General features: G+C 49.6%; 1 protein-coding gene across 2 annotated transcripts in view; it reads right to left on the reverse strand.

Moving 5' to 3' along the window:
- LOC139760162 (uncharacterized) overlaps nucleotides 1-5581 on the reverse strand; it is a 47307-nt gene extending 41726 nt beyond the window's left edge. Inside the window, exon 1 of one of the 2 annotated variants that reach the window (XM_071683073.1) lies at nucleotides 5394-5581. The gene's annotated coding sequence lies outside the window, so the exon portion shown is untranslated. The remainder of the gene's footprint in view (nucleotides 1-5393) is intronic. The other variant, XM_071683074.1, reaches the window with a different exon arrangement.
- Nucleotides 5582-6000: the final 419 nt, after the last annotated feature.

Consider the following 6000-nt stretch of genomic DNA (forward strand, 5'->3'; position numbering starts at 1 on the left):
ACCTAGTTTCCAGGTGAGTTATGGATGATGGAACACCTATCATCCAGTTTCTAGGTGACTGATGGATCATGGAACACCTATCATCCAGTTTCTAGGTGACTGATGGATCATGGAACACCTATCATCCAGTTTCCAGGCGAGTGATGGAACATGGAACACGTATCATCCAATTTCCAGGTGAGTGGTGGGTGATGGAACACCTATCATCCAGTTCTTCCTGTCTGTAAACTGTCAAGCGGTTACCTCTGACTGTGAGGACAGAACAAGACAGAAGCACACATGTTGTACCGTCACATACATGATACAGATGAAGGAACTGAGAGCACAGACCTCCATACTGGTAGTTCAGACCCCCAGACTGGTAGTTCAGACCTCCAGACTGCTAGTTCAGACTTCCAGACTGGTAGTTCAGACCCCCAGACCGGTAGTTCAGACTTCCAGACTGGTAGTTCAGACCTCCAGACTGGTAGTTCAGACTTCCAGACTGGTAGTTCAGACCTCCAGACTGGTAGTTCAGACCTACAGACCTCTACATATCGCCAGCACTCAAGGTAAAGGCTGTGGCATCTAGTCGCTACCAGCAATCGAGGGTAAAGAACGTAACCTCTTGACACAAGAAGAAGAAGAGAAGAAGAAGAAGAAGAAGAACAACAACAACAACAACAAAAGAAGAAGAAGAAGAAGAAGAAGAAGAAGAAGAAGAAGAAGAAGAAGAAGAACAAAAGAAGAAGAAGAAGAAGAACAAGAACAAGAAGAAGAAGAAGAAGAAAAGAAGAAGAAGAAGAAGAAAAACAAGAGAAGAAGAATAAGAAAAACAAGAGAAGAAGAAGAAGAAGAAGACGAAGAAGAAGAAGAAGAAGAAGAAGAAAAGAATAAAAAGAAGGAGAAGAAGAAGAAAAGAAGAAAAAGAAAAAGAACAAGAACAAGAACAACAACATCAAGAACAACAAACACCCCAGGATCTAGCGGTTACATTGAGAATGACAACTTGATCATCCTGTGGAGCCTCTCTTGCCATTGTCCACAGCATCTGTGCACATTCCGTGGAGCCTGTCTGTGGAGCCTCTCCTGCCATTGTCCACAGCATCTGTGCACATTCCGTGGAGCCTGTCTGTGGAGCCTCTCCTGCCTCTGTGTACAGTTGGGTCACCTCAGAACCACAACTCCAGTCGAGTATATTCTTTAACATGATGGCCATAGATGGCCCTCACGTCTGTCTTCTGGGACTTGAGCAACACTAGTCTGGTATCTCTCCGGTCCTGAGCAGCACTAGCCTGGTATCTCTCAGGTCCTGAGCATCACTAGCCTGGTGATCTCTCAGGTCCTGAGCATCACTGGCCTGGTATCTCTCAGGTCTTGAGCATTACTAGTCTGGTATCTCTCAGATCCTGATCAACACTGGTGTCTCTCAGATCCTGAGCAACACTGGTGTCTCTCAGATCCTGGACGATGACCCGGAGCAGCGGGCTTTCTCACACACGTCAAAGTGTCAGAACCCGCCATGCCCCAGCAGGGGAATATAGAGGACTGTGTCTCAGTATGAGATTACCGAGAGCTTAGGAAGCAGCTTACATTATAAAGCTGTCTCGTAGATTATGAGTTGCTAGTTATTTGTGTATGATCACAACTACTTATTACTGCATAGATGTACAGTATGTTGTGACTGAGTATTCCCAACAACTCTGGCCATCTCCAAAGTAGACGTGTGACTGTGGCAACACGGCGCTCAACAACCCTCCCGAACCAGTTGCTGTTTTACGAGTCGCTTAAGATCCATCATCGCTGAAGCGGGTCCCACCTTGAAAATGGGGACGATCTTCCATCTGAGATGGACGGCCGTTGGCGAGGACTGGAAGAGTCTACAACCGGATGGGAGTCACACATCTCATACGGAGATGAGTAGGAGGGCCGTCCATGCAGTTTACCGTGGGTGGGGAACCCCTTCGTTTATCCTGATGCGTCCAAGTTCCAGTTCCCCCTAAACGCATTCAGCCACTGGAACGGGAGCTTGGATTACCTGCTTTTCTTCGAGGAACATAAGAACCTTGAGCAACGACCCAGGTATTGCTGGGGAACTGATTATTGCCATCACGAAGAACCTGGATCCGGTACCAATGGCTACAGAGGCATTAAACGCGCCTCTCACCTTGGCTGGGCGCAGTGTGGTCGGTGGTAGGGAGAAGAATCTCTGAGTGGGACAGTCACACGAAGCCTCGACATTCCAGGCTGGTTCCCTCCTGCAAGGTTGTCACTGTCGGGACCACAGCGTTAGCCGATGTGACTCTACCACCAGGAGGCGTTCCTCCACTGGAGGCCACAACTCGTCTCGATGCAAATAGAAGTTAGTTCAAGGGGAAAAAAAGTTCTACCCAAGTGTCTCTGCTACTGAGGGACGCGCGGTACTTCATCACTTGCGTCTCTTAGAAGGTCTTAGGTGGCAACTTCGAGTACAACATCATCAGTATTCTTGATGGCATCGTCATCCAGGCTACGAAGTCACTTACGACTCGTGTCACAGGCTCTCCCTCACTACGGTGAACAGATCCGGCAAGACACGACGGCAGGACAGTGGGTCTGGTGCGCTGTAAACCGATGGGGCAACAGAAGGATGGTAGTGTGCTGAGCTGCAAGCCCAGGGAAACTTGTGGTTACCAGTCACTTGAGTAACTTGGTTCCGACGTTGCACACTTCGTCCCAGACGCGCTCAGGTACAGACACATGTGCTTCCTGACAGACTATCGCTGACCCGACTAGAGGCATTGGAGACTTACACCAAGAGAGGAGATTGTACTCGTGGAGCACCAAACACGATATTACTAAACCACATCAAAGTGATGTAATCAGTTGTAAGATTATGCCACAGGTACTGGACTGGAAGTAGTTCAAAACCTGGTGTTATTACAAGGAACTTCCAACATTGGCTTAGGCTTATGTTAATCATTACGGCGGTACTGGCAAGGAAACGCCCTTGTCAAAACCACCATTACCTAGACCACGCAATACCCGGACGCTGCTCGTCATATGATTACTATGTGGCTACTGGAAACTCAAGGGTGGGCCATGTTGATAATTGTTTCTTTCCGTACACCTCCAAGCTTTGGAACTCTCTACTCTCTCATGTCTTTACCGATAGCTATGACCTGACACTTTTTAAAAGGCAGGTTTTCACTTCCTACAAAATTCGCAAATACCTTTGTCTCTTCTTTTTTTTTCCTTTTATCAACCTCTTTGTATTTCAAGTAAGGTCTGGCCTTGACGTGGACTTTGGTCTATGACTGGAGCGTCCAACACAATATATATATATATATATATTTTTTTTTATTTTGCTATGTCGCTGTCTCCCGCGTTTGCGAGGCAGCGCAAGGAAACAGACGAAAGAAATGGCCCATCCCACCCCCATACACATGTATATACATACACGTCCACAGAAGCAAATATACATACCTATACATCTCAATGTACACATATATATACACACAGACATATACATATATACACATGTACATAATTCATAGTCTACCTCTATTTATTCCCATCGCCACCTCGCCACACATGGAATAACATCCCCCTTCCCCCTCATGTGTGCGAGGTAGCGCTAGGAAAAGACGACAAAGGCCCCATTCGTTCACACTCAGTCTCTAGCTGCCATGTAATAATGCCCGAAACCACAGCTCCCGTTCCACATCCAGGCCCCACAGAACTTTCCATGGTTTACCCTAGACACTTCACATGCCCTGATTCAATCCATTGACAGCAGGTCGACCCCGGTATACCACATCGATCCAATTCACTCTATTCCTTGCCCGCCTTTCACCCTCCTGCATGTTCAGGCCCCGACCACTCAAAATCTTTTTCACTCCATCTTATATATATATATATATATATATATATATATATATATATATATATATATATATATATATATATATATATATCCTAGAGTTACCCAGGTACCCATTTCATCGATCAATCAGCAGAGGAGGATGAGCAACTGGGTTGACTGGGGGACCGACTGCCACTGGAACCCACTAGCTCGACCCTGGTCGGCCCCTGAATGCGTCAGCAACGCTAACCACTACACCACGGAGGCCCATACACACACACCTGCACCTATCTTTTATTCTCTACATCAGAATCTAGACTTTAAATATGGCTTTATCTTTAAGAGCCTTGCTAAAAAAAATTGCCTCCTCACTCTCTGGGTCATTCATATATGTTGACTATTTCCTTCCATACTGTGTTGTTTCTCACATCTACAACTGTTGTTCACTCTACGGATGGGGAAGTTATTGTCATGGGTTGGTCAACTCGTCTCTATCATCTACCTCACCTCACAAGAGGCTGTCCACATGCACCTCACACAGCCGACAGCAACACTGTGAGGCACGCACCTCACAGTGGCATGGGGCGCCCTTGTCTCTTGAGGACAAACTTGTGAAATCGGAGTCCCTCACGACACATACCAGTCCTGGGTCGTGCTACCCTCACCCCGGCCACCGTCACCCCAGCCGTCGTGTCAGGGTCACCCCAGCCGTCGTGTCAGGGTCACCCCAGCCGTCGTGTCAGGGTCACCCCAGCCGTCGTGTCAGGGTCACCCCAGTTGTAGTGTCAGGGTCACCCCAGCCGTCGTGTCAGGGTCATCCCAGCCGTCGTGTCAGGGGTCACCCCAGCCGTCGTGTCAGGGTCACCCCAGTTGTAGTGTCAGGGTCACCCCAGCCGTCGTGTCAGGGTCACCCCAGCCGTCGTGTCAGGGTCACACCAGCCGTCGTGTCAGGGTCACCCCAGCCGTGGTGTCAGGGGTCACCCCAGCCGTCGTGGCAGGGTCACCGGCACGCCGGCACCCTAAACATCGTGCCACCGTCACCCCAGTCGTCGTCTCAGCGGCATCCCGGTCGTCGTGTTCCCGGCATCCCGGTCGTCGTGCTTAACACATTGCCTAACGTGGGAAGCGTTCTGGCCTTAGTCGAAGGCACACGCCCTCCCCAGGCCGACCTACCCAGACCGAACTTGGGATAAGTTAGGTCAGGTCATCTGGGGCGTGAACAGTAACACCCCCAACGAGGCCAGTTAATCCGTGGTTACTATTCCCTCGAAATAGATGGTTAACACCATAGTAACACCATAGGAAATGGTTTTACGGTGGAAGGAAATGGTTAACACCATAACCCATCCTGGGGTTACGGTGGAAGGAAATGGTAGAGGGAGTAGGTCAGGATGGGCACCACAGACTTTCCATTCGACTAACTTCATACCAATAACTGACATCCGTACTTGGGCACTGATGTCGCTTGATAACTTCGTGAAGCACTACTGCCCACCTCACCTACCACTGGCGGTGACTTCGCCTACCACAAACGCTGTCTTGTCCAAGGATAAACACTACATCAACATACCAGGTATAACACAGGGACGAGTCTATGTGGCGAGGTAGAGGCGAGCGCGCTCTTTGGGGCCACAAGTAACGGAGGGAGGAGCGTACGACCGACGCGCGCCAAGTGCGACTCTCTACTACCCCGAGGTGCGACGGTCAGGGTGGCGTCCCGCTAGTGAGGAGCGACGTTCGATTCTGCCTTGGCCCTCTTACCCGGCGCTGCCTGGAGGCCACCGGAGGCCCCCGCCCCACTCGCCCGTCTGGCTACTGCAGGAATGGCCTTCAACAAGACAGTGTCAGCATCGACAACTCCAGTAATTACGACATTACATCACACAACCTCACTTGACGGCAAGCCCAGGGGGGCCTGTGTGATATATAACATTATCGGCCAGTTTTTCTTAATGGCTGGCTGCCGTGTGACTGGTGGGCCAACACTCTAGGTTGAGAACGTATTATTTCAATTGTTACGTAAGGCGGGATAACACGAAGACCAAGCCCGCGCCGGAGTAGGTGTTCGGAGGAACGCTGGTTTGCGGCAAGGTGGCAAGCTTTGACCTTCTCTGTTCACTCGTATACTCGTTAGCGGGAATGATAATCAATATCAACAACGCTGGGGTTCGATGCCG

This window comes from Panulirus ornatus, chromosome 35 (assembly GCF_036320965.1).
Source record: "Panulirus ornatus isolate Po-2019 chromosome 35, ASM3632096v1, whole genome shotgun sequence".
In the NCBI taxonomy this organism is placed as follows: Eukaryota; Metazoa; Arthropoda; class Malacostraca; order Decapoda; family Palinuridae; genus Panulirus; species Panulirus ornatus.